Here is a 19,981-nt window from a genome sequence, read left to right on the forward strand (position 1 = left end):
AAAATGACGTCAATAAATTGCAATAAATAAGAGATTAAGTTACTTGGCGTTAGAACTTAGAACCATTAATAGATATTTCAGGAGCTTTCAGAATAATAATTAATTCTACAACTATATCAAATGTATTTATCCAATCCTTCAAGCAGTGTTTGATCCAAGGTGATAAACAGTCAAAAATGAGACACAAGAAAAATTAATCTTTTTTCAAACAATTAAACTTGGCCTGTACAGGGATCGAACCTGTGACCTTGGCGTTATTAGCACCACGCTCTAACCATCGGAGCTAACAGGCCGTTTTGCACAATTTCCTGGAAGTCCAGCATATGAAGAAGTGCTAATGATAGTTAACCCGGGAGATTTGGAAAGCTTAATTTCAGAGGTTTACCATGAAGTTATAAATATATAATATCAACATGAAGAAACTAATATGACTTTAAAAAAGTTACAATACAAAAGAGATGTTCATACTTAGTGTTAAAACTTAGAACCATTAATGTTTTTTCCATGTGTTTTAGCAATAAATAACAATTCATCACCTATATGCAATTGATTCATTTAATCATTCTATCAGCTTCCCCTCAAAGGAAATATAGAGATACACATGATACAGAAGAAAATACATCTATTTTCAACATTAAAGGAGCATCAAGTATTGTCTTGGAGACTGATTGAAAATATGTCCTTGGCATTTTTAACTTTTTGCTCTAAAGACTAAACTAATAGGCTCACTAAATATATAGCATACTATTGAAGAAATAGCAGATGATGAAGTGCTACCGATTGTTAACCCGGGATAGTTGGAAAGCTTATATTCAGCTGTTTACATTCATACTATCTTTATATTTCATCAACAAGACAAAACAAAAATGACCTCAATAAATTGTAATAAATAAGAGATTAAGTTACTTGGCGTTAGAACTTAGAACCATTAATAGATATTTCAGGAGCTTTCAGAATAATAATTAATTCTACAACTATATCAAATGTATTTATCCAATCCTTCAAGTAGTGTTTGATCCAAGGTGATAAACAGTCAAAAATGAGACACAAGAAAAATTAATCTTTTTTCAAACAATTAAACTTGGCCTGTACAGGGATCGAACCTGTGACCTTGGCGTTATTAGCACCACGCTCTAACCATCTGAGCTAACAGGCCGTTTTGCACAATTTCCTGGAAGTCCTGCATATGAAGAAGTGCTAATGATAGTTAACCCGGGAGATTTGGAAAGCTTAATTTCAGAGGTTTACCATGAAGTTATAAATATAAAATATCAACATGAAGAAACTAATATGACTTTAAAAAAGTTACAATACAAAAGAGATGTTCATACTTAGTGTTAAAACTTAGAACCATTAATGTTTTTTCCATGTGTTTTAGCAATAAATAACAATTCATCACCTATATGCAATTGATTCATTTAATCATTCTATCAGCTTCCCCTCAAAGGAAATATAGAGATACACATGATACAGAAGAAAATACATCTATTTTCAACATTAAAGGAGCATCAAGTATTGGCTTGGAGACTGATGAAAATATGTCCTTGGCATTTTTAACTTTTTGCTCTAAAGACTAAACTAATAGGCTCACTAAATATATAGCATACTATTGAAGAAATAGCAGATGATGAAGTGCTACTGATTGTTAACCCGGGATAGTTGGAAAGCTTATATTCAGCTGTTTACATTCATACTATCTTTATATTTCATCAACAAGACAAAACAAAAATGACCTCAATAAATTGCAATAAATAAGAGATTAAGTTACTTGGCGTTAGAACTTAGAACCATTAATAGATATTTCAGGAGCTTTCAGAATAATAATTAATTCTACAACTATATCAAATGTATTTATCCAATCCTTCAAGCAGTGTTTGATCCAAGGTGATAAACAGTCAAAAATGAGACACAAGAAAAAATAATCTTTTTTCAAACAATTAAACTTGGCCTGTACAGGAATCGAACCTGTGACCTTGGCGTTATTAGCACCACGCTCTAACCATCTGAGCTAACAGGCCGTTTTGCACAATTTCCTGGAAGTCCAGCATATGAAGAAGTGCTAATGATAGTTAACCCGGGAGATTTGGAAAGCTTAATTTCAGAGGTTTACCATGAAGTTATAAATATATAATATCAACATGAAGAAACTAATATGACTTTAAAAAAGTTACAATACAAAAGAGATGTTCATACTTAGTGTTAAAACTTAGAACCATTAATGTTTTTTCCATGTGTTTTAGCAATAAATAACAATTCATCACCTATATGCAATTGATTCATTTAATCATTCTATCAGCTTCCCCTCAAAGGAAATATAGAGATACACATGATACAGAAGAAAATACATCTATTTTCAACATTAAAGGAGCATCAAGTATTGTCTTGGAGACTGATTGAAAATATGTCCTTGGCATTTTTAACTTTTTGCTCTAAAGACTAAACTAATAGGCTCACTAAATATATAGCATACTATTGAAGAAATAGCAGATGATGAAGTGCTACCGATTGTTAACCCGGGATAGTTGGAAAGCTTATATTCAGCTGTTTACATTCATACTATCTTTATATTTCATCAACAAGACAAAACAAAAATGACCTCAATAAATTGCAATAAATAAGAGATTAAGTTACTTGGCGTTAGAACTTAGAACCATTAATAGATATTTCAGGAGCTTTCAGAATAATAATTAATTCTACAACTATATCAAATGTATTTATCCAATCCTTCAAGCAGTGTTTGATCCAAGGTGATAAACAGTCAAAAATGAGACACAAGAAAAATTAATCTTTTTTCAAACAATTAAACTTGGCCTGTACAGGGATCGAACCTGTGACCTTGGCGTTATTAGCACCACGCTCTAACCATCTGAGCTAACAGGCCGTTTTGCACAATTTCCTGGAAGTCCTGCATATGAAGAAGTGCTAATGATAGTTAACCCGGGAGATTTGGAAAGCTTAATTTCAGAGGTTTACCATGAAGTTATAAATATATAATATCAACATGAAGAAACTAATATGACTTTAAAAAAGTTACAATACAAAAGAGATGTTCATACTTAGTGTTAAAACTTAGAACCATTAATGTTTTTTCCATGTGTTTTAGCAATAAATAACAATTCATCACCTATATGCAATTGATTCATTTAATCATTCTATCAGCTTCCCCTCAAAGGAAATATAGAGATACACATGATACAGAAGAAAATACATCTATTTTCAACATTAAAGGAGCATCAAGTATTGGCTTGGAGACTGATGAAAATATGTCCTTGGCATTTTTAACTTTTTGCTCTAAAGACTAAACTAATAGGCTCACTAAATATATAGCATACTATTGAAGAAATAGCAGATGATGAAGTGCTACTGATTGTTAACCCGGGATAGTTGGAAAGCTTATATTCAGCTGTTTACATTCATACTATCTTTATATTTCATCAACAAGACAAAACAAAAATGACCTCAATGAAGTGCAATAAATAAGAGATTTAGTTACTTGGAGTTAGAACTTAGAACCATTAATAGATATTCCAGGAGCTTTCAGAATAATAATTAATTCTACAACTATATCAAATGTATTCATCCAATCCTTCAAGCAGTGTTTGATCCAAGGTGATAAACAGTCAAAAATGAGACACAATATAAACTACTCTTTTTTCAAACAATTATACTTGGCCTGTACAGGGATCGAACCTGTGACCTTGGTGTTTTTAGCACCACGCTCTAACCATCTGAGCTAACAAGCCATTTTGCACAAATTCCTGGAAGACCAGCATTTGAAGAAGTGCTAATGATAGTTAACCCGGGAGATTTGGAAAGCTTAATTTCAGAGGTTTACCATGAAATTATAAATATATAATATCAACATGAAGAAACTAATATGACTTTAAAAAAATTACAATACAAAAGAGATTTTCATACTTAGTGTTAGAACTTAGAACCATTAATGTTTTTTCCATGTGTTTTAGCAATAAATAACAATTCATCACCTATATGCAATTGATTCATTTAATCATTCTATCAGCTCCCCCTCAAAGGAAATATAGAGATACACATGATACAGAAGAAAATACATCTATTTTCAACATTAAAGGAGCATCAAGTATTGGCTTGGAGACTGATTGAAAATATGTCCTTGGCATTTTTAACTTTTTGCTCTAAAGACTAAACTAATAGGCTCACTAAATATATAGCATACTATTGAAGAAATAGCAGATGATGAAGTGCTACCGATTGTTAACCCGGGATAGTTGGAAAGCTTATATTCAGCTGTTTACATTCATACTATCTTTATATTTCATCAACAAGACAAAACAAAAATGACCTCAATGAATTGCAATAAATAAGAGATTTAGTTACTTGGCGTTAGAACTTAGAACCATTAATAGATATTCCAGGAGCTTTCAGAATAATAATTAATTCTACAACTATATCAAATGTATTTATCCAATCCTTCAAGCAGCGTTTGATCCAAGGTAATAAACAGTCAAGAATGAGACGCAAGAAAAAATTAATCTTTTTTCAAACAATTAAACTTGGCCTGTATGGGGATCGAACCTGTGACCTTGTCGCTATTAGAACCATGCTCTAACCATCTGAGCTAACAGGCCATTTTGCATAAACTCCTGGAAGTCCAGCATATGAAGAAGTGCTAATGATAGTTAACCCTGGAGATTTGGAAAGCTTAAATTCAGAGGTTTACCATGAAGTTATAAATATATAATATCAACATGAAGAAACTAATATGACTTTAAAAAAATTACAATACAAAAGAGATTTTCATACTTAGTGTTAGAACTTAGAACCATTAATGTTTTTTCCATGTGTTTTAGCAATAAATAACAATTCATCACCTATATGCAATTGATTCATTTAATCATTCTATCAGCTCCCCCTCAAAGGAAATATAGAGATACACATGATACAGAAGAAAATACATCTATTTTCAACATTAAAGGAGCATCAAGTATTGGCTTGGAGACTGATTGAAAGTATGTCCTTGGCATTTGTAACGTTTTGCTCTAAAGACTAAACTAATAGGCTCACTAAATATATAGCATACTACTGAAGAAATAGCAGATGATGAAGTGCTACTGATTGTTAACCCGGGATAGTTGGAAAGCTTATATTCAGCTGTTTACATTCATACTATCTTTATATTTCATCAACAAGACAAAACAAAAATGACCTCAATGAATTGCAATAAATAAGAGATTTAGTTACTTGGAGTTAGAACTTAGAACCATTAATAGATATTCCAGGAGCTTTCAGAATAATAATTAATTCTACAACTATATCAAATGTATTCATCCAATCCTTCAAGCAGTGTTTGATCCACGGTGATAAACAGTCAAAAAGGAGACACAAGAAAAATTAATCTTTTTTCAAACAATTAAACTTAGCCTGTACAGGGATCTATCCTGTGACCTTGGCGTTATTAGCACCAAGCTCTAACAATCTGAGCTAACAAGCCATTTTGCCCAAATTCCTGGAAGTCCAGCATGTGAAGAACTGCTAATGATAGTTAACCCGGGAGATTTGGATAGCTGAATTTCAGAGGTTTACCATGAAATTATAAATATATAATATCAACATGAAGAAACTAATATGACTTTAAAAAAATTACAATACAAAAGAGATTTTCATATTTAGTGTTAGTACTTAGAACCATTAATGTTTTTTCCATGTGTTTTAGCAATAAATAACAATTCATCACCTATATGCAATTGATTCATCTAATTGTTCTATCAGCTTCCCCTCAAAGGAAATATAGACATACACATGATACAGAAGAAAATACATCTATTTTCAACATTAAAGGAGCATCAAGTATTGGCTTGGAGACTGATTGAAGGTATGTCCTTGGCATTTTTAACTTTATGCTCTAAAGACTAAACTAATAGGCTCAATAAATATATAGCATACCATTGAAGAAATAGCAGATGATGAAGTGCTATTGATTGTTAACCCGGGATAGTTGGAAAGCTTATATTCAGCTGTTTACATTCATACTATCTTTATATTTCATCAACAAGACAAAACAAAAATGACCTCAATAAATTGCAATAAATAAGAGTTTAAGTTACTTGGCGTTAGAACTTAGAACCATTAATAGATATTCCAGGAGCTTTCAGAATAATAATTAATTCTACAACTATATCAAATGTATTTATCCAATCCTTCAAGCAGTGTTTGATCCAAGGTGATAAACAGTCAAAAATGAGACAAAAGAAAAATTAATCTTTTTTCAAACGATTAAACTTGGCCTGTACAGGGATCGAACCTGTGACCTTGGCGTTATTAGCACCACGCTCTAACCATCTGAGCTAACAGGTCGTTTTGCACAATTTCCTGGAAGTCCAGCATATGAAGAAGTGCTAATGATAGTTAACCTGGGAGATTTGGAAAGCTTAATTTCAGAGGTTTACCATGAAGTTATAAATATATAATATCAACATGAAGAAACTAATATGACTTTAAAAAAATTACAATACAAAAGAGATGTTCATACTTAGTGTTAGAACTTAGAACCATTAATGTTTTTTCCATGTGTTTTAGCAATAAATAACAATTCATCACCTATATGCAATTGATTCATTTAATCATTCTATCAGCTTCCCCTCAAAGGAAATATAGAGATACACATGATACAGAAGAAAATACATCTATTTTCAACATTAAAGGAGCATCAAGTATAGGCTTGGAGACTGATTGAAAATATGTCCTTGGCATTTTTAACTTTTTGCTCTAAAGACGAAACTAATAGGCTCACTAAATATATAGCATACTATTGAAGAAATAGCAGATGATGAAGTGCTACCGATTGTTAACCCGGGATAGTTGGAAAGCTTATATTCAGCTGTTTACATTCATACTATCTTTATATTTCATCAACAAGACAAAACAAAAATGACCTCAATGAATTGCAATAAATAAGAGATTTAGTTACTTGGCGTTAGAACTTAGACTCATTATTAGATATTCCAGGAGCTTTCAGAATAATAATTAATTCTACAACTATATGAAATATATTCATCCAATCCTTCAAGCTCCGTTTGATCCAAGGTGATAAACAGTCAAAAATTAGACACAAGAAAAATGTATCTTTTTACAAACAATTAAACTTGGCCTGTACAGGGATCGAACCTGTGACCTTGGCGTTATTAGCACCACACTCTAACCATCTGAGCTAACAGGCCGTTTTGCATGAATTGCTGGAAGTCCAGCATATGAAGAAGTGCTAATGATAGTTAACCCGGGAGATTTGGAAAGCTTAATTTCAGAGGTTTACCATGAAGTTATAAATATATAATATCAACATGAAGAAACTAATATGACTTTAAAACAATTACAATACAAAAGAGATTTTCATACTTAGTGTTAGAACTTAGAACCATTAATGTTTTTTCCATGTGTTTTAGCAATAAATAACAATTCATCACTTATATGCAATTGATTCATTTAATCATTCTATCAGCTTCCCCTCAAAGAAAATATAGAGATACACATGATACAGAAGAAAATACATCTATTTTCAACATTAAAGGAGCATCAAGTATTGGCTAGGAGATTGATTGAAAGTATGTCCTTGGCATTTTTAACTTTATGCTCTAAAGACTAAACTAATAGGCTCACTAAATATATAGCATACCATTGAAGAAATAGCAGATGATGAAGTGCTACCGATTGTTAACCCGGGATAGTTGGAAAGCTTATATTAAGCTGTTTACATTCATACTATCTTTATATTTCATCAACAAGACAAAACAAAAATGACCTCAATGAATTGCAATAAATAAGAGATTTAGTTACTTGGCGTTAGAACTTAGAACCATTAATAGATATTCCAGGAGCTTTCAGAATAATAATTATTCTACAACTATATCAAATGTATTTATCCAATCCTTCAAGCAGCATTTGATCCAAGGTAATAAACAGTCAAGAATGAGACGCAAGAAAAAATTAATCTTTTTTCAAACAATTAAACTTGGCCTGTATAGGGATCGAACTTGTGACCTTGTCGCTATTAGAACCACGCTCTAACCATCTGAGCTAACAGGCCATTTTGCATAAACTCCTGGAAGTCCAGCATATGAAGAAGTGCTAATGATAGTTAACCAGGGAGATTTGGAAAGCTTAATTTCAGAGGTTTACCATGAAGTTATACTTATATAATATCAACATGAAGAAACTAATATGACTCTAAAAAAATTACAATACAAAAGAGATGTTCATACTTAGTGTTAGAACTTAGAACCATTAATGTTTTTTCCATGTGTTTTAGCAATAAATAATAATTCATCACCTATATGCAATTGATTCATCTAATCATTCTATCAGCTTCCCCTCAAAGGAAATATAGACATACACATGATACAGAAGAAAATACATCTATTTTCAACATTAAAGGAGCATCAAGTATTGGCTTGGAGACTGATTGAAAGTATGTCCTTGGCATTTTTAACTTTATGCTCTAAAGACTAAACTAATAGGCTCACTAAATATATAGCATACTATTGAAGAAATAGCAGATGATGAAGTGCTACTGATTGTTAACCCGGGATAGTTGGAAAGCTTATATTCAGCTGTTTACATTCATACTATCTTTATATTTCATCAACAAGACAAAACAAAAATGACCTCAATGAATTGCAATAAATAAGAGATTTAGTTACTTGGCGTTAGAACTTAGACTCATTAATAGATATTCCAGGAGCTTTCAGAATAATAATTAATTCTACAACTATATGAAATATATTCATCCAATCCTTCAAGCTCCGTTTGATCCAAGGTGATAAACAGTCAAAAATGAGACACAAGAAAAATGTATCTTTTTACAAACAATTAAACTTGGCCTGTACAGGGATCGAACCTGTGACCTTGGCGTTATTAGCACCATACTCTAACCATCTGAGCTAACAGGCCGTTTTGCATGAATTGCTGGAAGTCCAGCATATAATGAAGTGCTAATGATAGTTAACCCGGGAGATTTGGAAAGCTTAATTTCAGAGGTTTACCATGAAGTTATAAATATATAATATCAACATGAAGAAACTAATATGACTTTAAAAAAATTACAATACAAAAGAGATTTTCATACTTAGTGTTAGAACTTAGAACCATTAATGTTTTTTCCATGTGTTTTAGCAATAAATAACAATTCATCACCTATATGAAATTGATTCATTTAATCATTCTATCAGCTTCCCCTCAAAGAAAATATAGAGATACACATGATACAGAAGAAAATACATCTATTTTCAACATTAAAGGAGCATCAAGTATTGGCTAGGAGATTGATTGAAAGTATGTCCTTGGCATTTTTAACTTTATGCTCTAAAGACTAAACTAATAGGCTCACTAAATATATAGCATACTATTGAAGAAATAGCAGATGATGAAGTGCTACCGATTGTTAACCCGGGATAGTTGGAAAGCTTATATTCAGCTGTTTACATTCATACTATCTTTATATTTCTTCAACAAGACAAAACAAAATGACCTCAATAAATTGCAATAAATAAGAGATTTAGTTACTTGGCGTTAGAACTTAGAACCATTAATAGATATTTCAGGAGCTTTCAGAATAATAATTATTTCTACAACTATATCAAATGTATTCATCCAATCCTCCAAGCAGCGTTTGATCCAAGGTGATAAACAGTCAAAAATGAGACACAAGAAAAATTAATCTTTTTTCAAACAATTAAACTTGGCCTGTACAGGGATCGAACCTGTGACCTTGGCGTTATTAGCACCACGCTATATCCATCTGAGCTAACTGGCCATTTTGCATAAACTCCTGGAAGTCCAGCGTGTGAAGAACTGCTAATGATAGTTAACCCGGGAGATTTGGATAGCTGAATTTCAGAGGTTTACCATGAAATTATAAATATATAATATCAACATGAAGAAACTAATATGACTTTAAAAAAATTACAAGACAAAAGAGATTTTCATACTCCGTGTTAGAACTTAGAACCATTAATGTTTTTTTCCATGTGTTTTAGCAATAAATAACAATTCATCACCTATATGCAATTGATTCATCTAATCATTCTATCAGCTTCCCCTCAAAGGAAATATAGACATACACATGATACAGAAGAAAATACATCTATTTTCAACATTAAAGGAGCATCAAGTATTGGCTTGGAGACTGATTGAAGGTATGTCCTTGGCATTTTTAACTTTATGCTCTAAAGACTAAACTAATAGGCTCAATAAATATATAGCATACCATTGAAGAAATAGCAGATGATGAAGTGCTATCGATTGTTAACCCGGAATAGTTGGAAAGCTTATATTCAGCTGTTTACATTCATACTATCTTTATATTTCATCAACAAGACAAAACAAAAATGACCTCAATGAATTGCAATAAATAAGAGATTTAGTTACTTGGCGTTAGAACTTAGAACCATTAATAGATATTCCAGGAGCTTTCAGAATAATAATTAATTCTACAACTATATCAAATGTATTTATCCAATCCTTCAAGCAGCGTTTGATCCAAGGTAATAAACAGTCAAGAATGAGACGCAAGAAAAAATTAATCTTTTTTCAAACAATTAAACTTGGCCTGTATAGGGATCGAACCTGTGACCTTGTCGCTATTAGAACCACGCTCTAACCATCTGAGCTAACAGGCCATTTTGCATAAACTCCTGGAAGTCCAGCATATGAAGAAGTGCTAATGATAGTTAACCAGGGAGATTTGGAAAGCTTAATTTCAGAGGTTTACCATGAAGTTATACTTATATAATATCAACATGAAGAAACTAATATGACTCTAAAAAAATTACAATACAAAAGAGATGTTCATACTTAGTGTTAGAACTTAGAACCATTAATGTTTTTTCCATGTGTTTTAGCAATAAATAATAATTCATCACCTATATGCAATTGATTCATCTAATCATTCTATCAGCTTCCCCTCAAAGGAAATATAGACATACACATTATACAGAAGAAAATACATCTATTTTCAACATTAAAGGAGCATCAAGTATTGGCTTGGAGACTGATTGAAAGTATGTCCTTGGCATTTTTAACTTTATGCTCTAAAGACTAAACTAATAGGCTCACTAAATATATAGCATACTATTGAAGAAATAGCAGATGATGAAGTGCTACTGATTGTTAACCCGGGATAGTTGGAAAGCTTATATTCAGCTGTTTACATTCATACTATCTTTATATTTCATCAACAAGACACAACAAAAATGACCTCAATGAATTGCAATAAATAAGAGATTTAGTTACTTGGCGTTAGAACTTAGACTCATTAATAGATATTCCAGGAGCTTTCAGAATAATAATTAATTCTACAACTATATGAAATATATTCATCCAATCCTTCAAGCTCCGTTTGATCCAAGGTGATAAACAGTCAAAAATGAGACACAAGAAAAATGTATCTTTTTACAAACAATTAAACTTGGCCTGTACAGGGATCGAACCTGTGACCTTGGCGTTATTAGCACCACACTCTAACCATCTGAGCTAACTGGCCGTTTTGCATGAATTGCTGGAAGTCCAGCATATAATGAAGTGCTAATGATAGTTAACCCGGGAGATTTGGAAAGCTTAATTTCAGAGGTTTACCATGAAGTTATAAATATATAATATCAACATGAAGAAACTAATATGACTTTAAAAAAATTACAATACAAAAGAGATTTTCATACTTAGTGTTAGAACTTAGAACCATTAATGTTTTTTCCATGTGTTTTAGCAATAAATAACAATTCATCACCTATATGAAATTGATTCATTTAATCATTCTATCAGCTTCCCCTCAAAGAAAATATAGAGATACACATGATACAGAAGAAAATACATCTATTTTCAACATTAAAGGAGCATCAAGTATTGGCTAGGAGATTGATTGAAAGTATGTCCTTGGCATTTTTAACTTTATGCTCTAAAGACTAAACTAATAGGCTCACTAAATATATAGCATACTATTGAAGAAATAGCAGATGATGAAGTGCTACCGATTGTTAACCCGGGATAGATGGAAAGCTTATATTCAGCTGTTTACATTCATACTATCTTTATATTTCTTCAACAAGACAAAACAAAATGACCTCAATAAATTGCAATAAATAAGAGATTTAGTTACTTGGCGTTAGAACTTAGAACCATTAATAGATATTTCAGGAGCTTTCAGAATAATAATTATTTCTACAACTATATCAAATGTATTCATCCAATCCTCCAAGCAGCGTTTGATCCAAGGTGATAAACAGTCAAGAATGAGACGCAAGAAAAAATTAATCTTTTTTCAAACAATTAAACTTGGCCTGTATAGGGATCGAACCTGTGACCTTGTCGCTATTAGAACCACGCTCTAACCATCTGAGCTAACAGGCCATTTTGCATAAACTCCTGGAAGTCCAGCATATGAAGAAGTGCTAATGATAGTTAACCCGGGAGATTTGGAAAGCTTAAATTCAGAGGTTTACCATGAAGTTATAAATATATAATATCAACATGAAGAAACTAATATGACTTTAAAAAAATTACAATACAAAAGAGATTTTCATACTTAGTGTTAGAACTTAGAACCATTAATGTTTTTTCCATGTGTTTTAGCAATAAATAACAATTCATCACCTATATGAAATTGATTCATTTAATCATTCTATCAGCTTCCCCTCAAAGAAAATATAGAGATACACATGATACAGAAGAAAATACATCTATTTTCAACATTAAAGGAGCATCAAGTATTGGCTAGGAGATTGATTGAAAGTATGTCCTTGGCATTTTTAACTTTATGCTCTAAAGACTAAACTAATAGGCTCACTAAATATATAGCATACTATTGAAGAAATAGCAGATGATGAAGTGCTACCGATTGTTAACCCGGGATAGTTGGAAAGCTTATATTCAGCTGTTTACATTCATACTATCTTTATATTTCTTCAACAAGACAAAACAAAATGACCTCAATAAATTGCAATAAATAAGAGATTTAGTTACTTGGCGTTAGAACTTAGAACCATTAATAGATATTTCAGGAGCTTTCAGAATAATAATTATTTCTACAACTATATCAAATGTATTCATCCAATCCTCCAAGCAGCGTTTGATCCAAGGTGATAAACAGTCAAAAATGAGACACAAGAAAAATTAATCTTTTTTCAAACAATTAAACTTGGCCTGTACAGGGATCGAACCTGTGACCTTGGCGTTATTAGCACCACGCTCTATCCATCTGAGCTAACAGGCCATTTTGCATAAACTTCTGGAAGTCCAGCATGTGAAGAACTGCTAATGATAGTTAACCCGGGAGATTTGGATAGCTGAATTTCAGAGGTTTACCATGAAATTATAAATATATAATATCAACATGAAGAAACTAATATGACTTTAAAAAAATTACAAGACAAAAGAGATTTTCATACTCAGTGTTAGAACTTAGAACCATTAATGTTTTTTTCCATGTGTTTTAGCAATAAATAACAATTCATCACCTATATGCAATTGATTCATCTAATCATTCTATCAGCTTCCCCTCAAAGGAAATATAGACATACACATGATACAGAAGAAAATACATCTATTTTCAACATTAAAGGAGCATCAAGTATTGGCTTGGAGACTGATTGAAAGTATGTCCTTGGCATTTTTAACTTTATGCTCTAAAGACTAAACTAATAGGCTCAATAAATATATAGCATACCGTTGAAGAAATAGCAGATGATGAAGTGCTATCGATTGTTAACCCGGGATAGTTGGAAAGCTTATATTCAGCTGTTTACATTCATACTATCTTTATATTTCATCAACAAGACAAAACAAAAATGACCTCAATAAATTGCAATAAATAGAAGATTTAGTTACTTGGCGTTTGAACTTAGAACCATTAATAGATATTCCAGGAGCTTTCAGAATAATAATTAATTCTACAACTATATCAAATGTATTCATCCAATCCTTCAAGCAGCGTTTGATCCAAGGTGATAAACAGTCAAGAATGAAACACAAGAAAAATTAATCTTTTTTCAAACAATTAAACTTGGCCTGTACAGGGATCGAACCTGTGACCTTGGCGTTATTAGCACCACGCTCTAACCATCTGAGCTAACAGGCCGTTTTGCACAATTTCCTGGAAGTCCAGCATATGAAGAAGTGCTAATGATAGTTAACCAGGGAGATTTGGAAAGCTTAATTTCAGAGGTTTACCATGAAGTTATACTTATATAATATCAACATGAAGAAACTAATATGACTCTAAAAAAATTACAATACAAAAGAGATGTTCATACTTAGTGTTAGAACTTAGAACCATTAATGTTTTTTCCATGTGTTTTAGCAATAAATAATAATTCATCACCTATATGCAATTGATTCATCTAATCATTCTATCAGCTTCCCCTCAAAGGAAATATAGACATACACATGATACAGAAGAAAATACATCTATTTTCAACATTAAAGGAGCATCAAGTATTGGCTTGGAGACTGATTGAAAGTATGTCCTTGGCATTTTTAACTTTATGCTCTAAAGACTAAACTAATAGGCTCACTAAATATATAGCATACTATTGAAGAAATAGCAGATGATGAAGTGCTACTGATTGTTAATCCGGGATAGTTGGAAAGCTTATATTCAGCTGTTTACATTCATACTATCTTTATATTTCATCAACAAGACAAAACAAAAATGACCTCAATGAATTGCAATAAATAAGAGATTTAGTTACTTGGCGTTAGAACTTAGACTCATTAATAGATATTCCAGGAGCTTTCAGAATAATAATTAATTCTACAACTATATGAAATATATTCATCCAATCCTTCAAGCTCCGTTTGATCCAAGGTGATAAACAGTCAAAAATGAGACACAAGAAAAATGTATCTTTTTACAAACAATTAAACTTGGCCTGTACAGGGATCGAACCTGTGACCTTGGCGTTATTAGCACCATACTCTAACCATCTGAGCTAACAGGCCGTTTTGCATGAATTGCTGGAAGTCCAGCATATAATGAAGTGCTAATGATAGTTAACCCGGGAGATTTGGAAAGCTTAATTTCAGAGGTTTACCATGAAGTTATAAATATATAATATCAACATGAAGAAACTAATATGACTTTAAAAAAATTACAATACAAAAGAGATTTTCATACTTAGTGTTAGAACTTAGAACCATTAATGTTTTTTCCATGTGTTTTAGCAATAAATAACAATTCATCACCTATATGAAATTGATTCATTTAATCATTCTATCAGCTTCCCCTCAAAGAAAATATAGAGATACACATGATACAGAAGAAAATACATCTATTTTCAACATTAAAGGAGCATCAAGTATTGGCTAGGAGATTGATTGAAAGTATGTCCTTGGCATTTTTAACTTTATGCTCTAAAGACTAAACTAATAGGCTCACTAAATATATAGCATACTATTGAAGAAATAGCAGATGATGAAGTGCTACCGATTGTTAACCCGGGATAGTTGGAAAGCTTATATTCAGCTGTTTACATTCATACTATCTTTATATTTCTTCAACAAGACAAAACAAAATGACCTCAATAAATTGCAATAAATAAGAGATTTAGTTACTTGGCGTTAGAACTTAGAACCATTAATAGATATTTCAGGAGCTTTCAGAATAATAATTATTTCTACAACTATATCAAATGTATTCATCCAATCCTCCAAGCAACGTTTGATCCAAGGTGATAAACAGTCAAAAATGAGACACAAGAAAAATTAATCTTTTTTCAAACAATTAAACTTGGCCTGTACAGGGATCGAACCTGTGACCTTGGCGTTATTAGCACCACGCTCTATCCATTTGAGCTAACTGTCCATTTTGCATAAACTCCTGGAAGTCCAGCATGTGAAGAACTGCTAATGATAGTTAACCCGGGAGATTTGGATAGCTGAATTTCAGAGGTTTACCATGAAATTATAAATATATAATATCAACATGAAGAAACTAATATGACTTTAAAAAAATTACAAGACAAAAGAGATTTTCATACTCAGTGTTAGAACTTAGAACCATTAATGTTTTTTTCCATGTGTTTTAGCAATAAATAACAATTCATCACCTATATGCAATTGATTCATCTAATCATTCTATCAGCTTCCCCTCAAAGGAAATATAGACATACACATGATACAGAAGAAAATACATCTATTTTCAACATTAAAGGAGCATCAAGTATTGGCTTGGAGACTGATTGAAGGTATGTCCTTGGCATTTTTAACTTTATGCTCTAAAGACTAAACTAATAGGCTCAATAAATATATAGCATACCGTTGAAGAAATAGCAGATGATGAAGTGCTATCGATTGTTAACCCGGGATAGTTGGAAAGCTTATATTCAGCTGTTTACATTCATACTATCTTTATATTTCATCAACAAGACAAAACAAAAATGACCTCAATGAATTGCAATAAATAAGAGATTTAGTTACTTGGCGTTAGAACTTAGAACCATTAATAGATATTCCAGGAGCTTTCAGAATAATAATTAATTCTACAACTATATCAAATGTATTTATCCAATCCTTCAAGCAGCGTTTGATCCAAGGTAATAAACAGTCAAGAATGAGACGCAAGAAAAAATTAATCTTTTTTCAAACAATTAAACTTGGCCTGTATAGGGATCGAACCTGTGACCTTGTCGCTATTAGAACCACGCTCTAACCATCTGAGCTAACAGGCCATTTTGCATAAACTCCTGGAAGTCCAGCATATGAAGAAGTGCTAATGATAGTTAACCAGGGAGATTTGGAAAGCTTAATTTCAGAGGTTTACCATGAAGTTATACTTATATAATATCAACATGAAGAAACTAATATGACTCTAAAAAAATTACAATACAAAAGAGATGTTCATACTTAGTGTTAGAACTTAGAACCATTAATGTTTTTTCCATGTGTTTTAGCAATAAATAATAATTCATCACCTATATGCAATTGATTCATCTAATCATTCTATCAGCTTCCCCTCAAAGGAAATATAGACATACACATGATACAGAAGAAAATACATCTATTTTCAACATTAAAGGAGCATCAAGTATTGGCTTGGAGACTGATTGAAAGTATGTCCTTGGCATTTTTAACTTTATGCTCTAAAGACTAAACTAATAGGCTCACTAAATATATAGCATACTATTGAAGAAATAGCAGACGATGAAGTGCTACTGATTGTTAACCCGGGATAGTTGGAAAGCTTATATTCAGCTGTTTACATTCATACTATCTTTATATTTCATCAACAAGACACAACAAAAATGACCTCAATGAATTGCAATAAATAAGAGATTTAGTTACTTGGCGTTAGAACTTAGACTCATTAATAGATATTCCAGGAGCTTTCAGAATAATAATTAATTCTACAACTATATGAAATATATTCATCCAATCCTTCAAGCTCCGTTTGATCCAAGGTGATAAACAGTCAAAAATGAGACACAAGAAAAATGTATCATTTTACAAACTATTAAACTTGGCCTGTACAGGGATCGAACCTGTGACCTTGGCGTTATTAGCACCACACTCTAACCATCTGAGCTAACAGGCCGTTTTGCATGAATTGCTGGAAGTCCAGCATATAATGAAGTGCTAATGATAGTTAACCCGGGAGATTTGGAAAGCTTAATTTCAGAGGTTTACCATGAAGTTATAAATATATAATATCAACATGAAGAAACTAATATGACTTTAAAAAAATTACAATACAAAAGAGATTTTCATACTTAGTGTTAGAACTTAGAACCATTAATGTTTTTTCCATGTGTTTTAGCAATAAATAACAATTCATCACCTATATGAAATTGATTCATTTAATCATTCTATCAGCTTCCCCTCAAAGAAAATATAGAGATACACATGATACAGAAGAAAATACATCTATTTTCAACATTAAAGGAGCATCAAGTATTGGCTAGGAGATTGATTGAAAGTATGTCCTTGGCATTTTTAACTTTATGCTCTAAAGACTAAACTAATAGGCTCACTAAATATATAGCATACTATTGAAGAAATAGCAGATGATGAAGTGCTACCGATTGTTAACCCGGGATAGTTGGAAAGCTTATATTCAGCTGTTTACATTCATACTATCTTTATATTTCATCAACAAGACAAAACAAAAATGACCTCAATAAATTGCAATAAATAAGAGATTTAGTTACTTGGCGTTAGAACTTAGAACCATTAATAGATATTTCAGGAGCTTTCAGAATAATAATTAATTCTACAACTATATCAAATGTATTCATCCAATCCTCCAAGCAGCGTTTGATCCAAGGTGATAAACAGTCAAAAATGAGACACAAGAAAAATTAATCTTTTTTCAAACAATTAAACTTGACCTGTACAGGGATCGAACCTGTGACCTTGGCATTATTAGCACCACCCTCTATCCATCTGAGCTAACAGGCCATTTTGCACAAACTCCTGGAAGTCCAGCATGTGAAGAAGTGCTAATGATAGTTAACCCGGGAGATTTGGAAAGCTTAATTTCAGAGGCTTACCATGAACTTATAAATATATATTTTCAACATGATGAAACTAATATGACTTTAAAAAAATTACAATACAAAAGAGATTTTCATACTTAGTGTTAGAACTTAGAACCATTAATGTTTTTTCCATGTGTTTTAGCAATAAATAACAATTCATCACCTATATGCAATTGATTCATTTAATCATTCTATCAGCTTCCCCTCAAAGAAAATATAGAGATACGCATGATACAGAAGAAAATACATCTATTTTCAACATTAAAGGAGCATCAAGTATTGGCTAGGAGATTGATTGAAAGGTGTCCTTGGCATTTTTACCTTTATGCTCTAAAGACTAAACTAATAGGCTCACTAAATATATAGCATACTATTGAAGAAATAGCAGATGATGAAGTGCTACCGATTGTTAACCCCGGATAGTTGGAAAGCTTATATTCAGCTGTTTACATTCATACTATCTTTATATTTCATCAACAAGACAAAACAAAAATGACCTCAATAAATTGCAATAAATAAGAGATTTAGTTACTTGGCGTTAGAACTTAGAACCATTAATAGATATTTCAGGAGCTTTCAGAATAATAATTAATTCTACAACTATATCAAATGTATTCATCCAATCCTCCAAGCAGCGTTTGATCCAAGGTGATAAACAGTCAAAAATGAGACACAAGAAAAATTAATCTTTTTTCAAACAATTAAACTTGGCCTGTACAGGGATCGAACCTGTGACCTTGGCGTTATTAGCACCACGCTCTATCCATCTGAGCTAACAGGCGGTTTTGCACAATTTCCTGGAAGTCCAGCATATGAAGAAGTGCTAATGATAGTTAACCCGGGAGATTTGGAAAGCTTAATTTCAGAGGTTTACCATGAAGTTATAAATATATAATATCAACATGAAGAAACTAATATGACTTTAAAAAAATTACAATACAAAAGAGATGTTCATACTTAGTGTTAAAACTTAGAACCATTAATGTTTTTTCCATGTGTTTTAGCAATAAATAACAATTCATCACCTATATGCAATTGATTCATTTAATCATTCTATCAGCTTCCCCTCAAAGGAAATATAGAGATACACATGATACAGAAGAAAATACATCTATTTTCAACATTAAAGCATCAAGTATTGGCTTGGAGACTGATGAAAATATGTCCTTGGCATTTTTAACTTTTTGCTCTAAAGACTAAACTAATAGGCTCACTAAATATATAGCATACTATTGAAGAAATAGCAGATGATGAAGTGCTACTTATTGTTAACCCGGGATAGTTGGAAAGCTTATATTCAGCTGTTTACATTCATACTATCTTTATATTTCATCAACAAGATAAAACAAAAATGACCTCAATGAATTGCAATAAATAAGAGATTTAGTTACTTGGAGTTAGAACTTAGAACCATTAATAGATATTCCAGGAGCTTTCAGAATAATAATTAATTCTACAACTATATCAAATGTATTCATCCAATC

At 31.8% G+C, this 19,981-nt stretch overlaps 5 non-coding genes across 5 annotated transcripts; all 5 read right to left on the bottom strand.

Annotated features, from left to right (window-relative positions):
• Positions 1-1,082: 1,082 nt before the first annotated feature.
• Positions 1,083-1,156, bottom strand: TRNAI-AAU (transfer RNA isoleucine (anticodon AAU)). Its single transcript has one exon. It is a non-coding gene; the product is annotated as a tRNA-Ile (tRNA).
• A 788-nt stretch (positions 1,157-1,944) lies between these two features.
• Positions 1,945-2,018, bottom strand: TRNAI-AAU (transfer RNA isoleucine (anticodon AAU)). The gene has a single exon. It is a non-coding gene; the product is annotated as a tRNA-Ile (tRNA).
• A 789-nt stretch (positions 2,019-2,807) lies between these two features.
• On the bottom strand, positions 2,808-2,881 carry TRNAI-AAU (transfer RNA isoleucine (anticodon AAU)). Its single transcript has one exon. It is a non-coding gene; the product is annotated as a tRNA-Ile (tRNA).
• A 788-nt stretch (positions 2,882-3,669) lies between these two features.
• TRNAF-AAA (transfer RNA phenylalanine (anticodon AAA)) lies at positions 3,670-3,743 on the bottom strand. The gene has a single exon. It is a non-coding gene; the product is annotated as a tRNA-Phe (tRNA).
• Positions 3,744-14,027: 10,284 nt separating this feature from the next.
• On the bottom strand, positions 14,028-14,101 carry TRNAI-AAU (transfer RNA isoleucine (anticodon AAU)). Its single transcript has one exon. It is a non-coding gene; the product is annotated as a tRNA-Ile (tRNA).
• Between the last annotated feature and the right edge of the window lie 5,880 nt (positions 14,102-19,981).

The sequence above is a fragment of the Lissotriton vulgaris genome, chromosome 12 (assembly GCF_964263255.1).
Source record: "Lissotriton vulgaris chromosome 12, aLisVul1.2, whole genome shotgun sequence".
NCBI classification, from domain to species: domain Eukaryota; kingdom Metazoa; phylum Chordata; class Amphibia; order Caudata; family Salamandridae; genus Lissotriton; species Lissotriton vulgaris.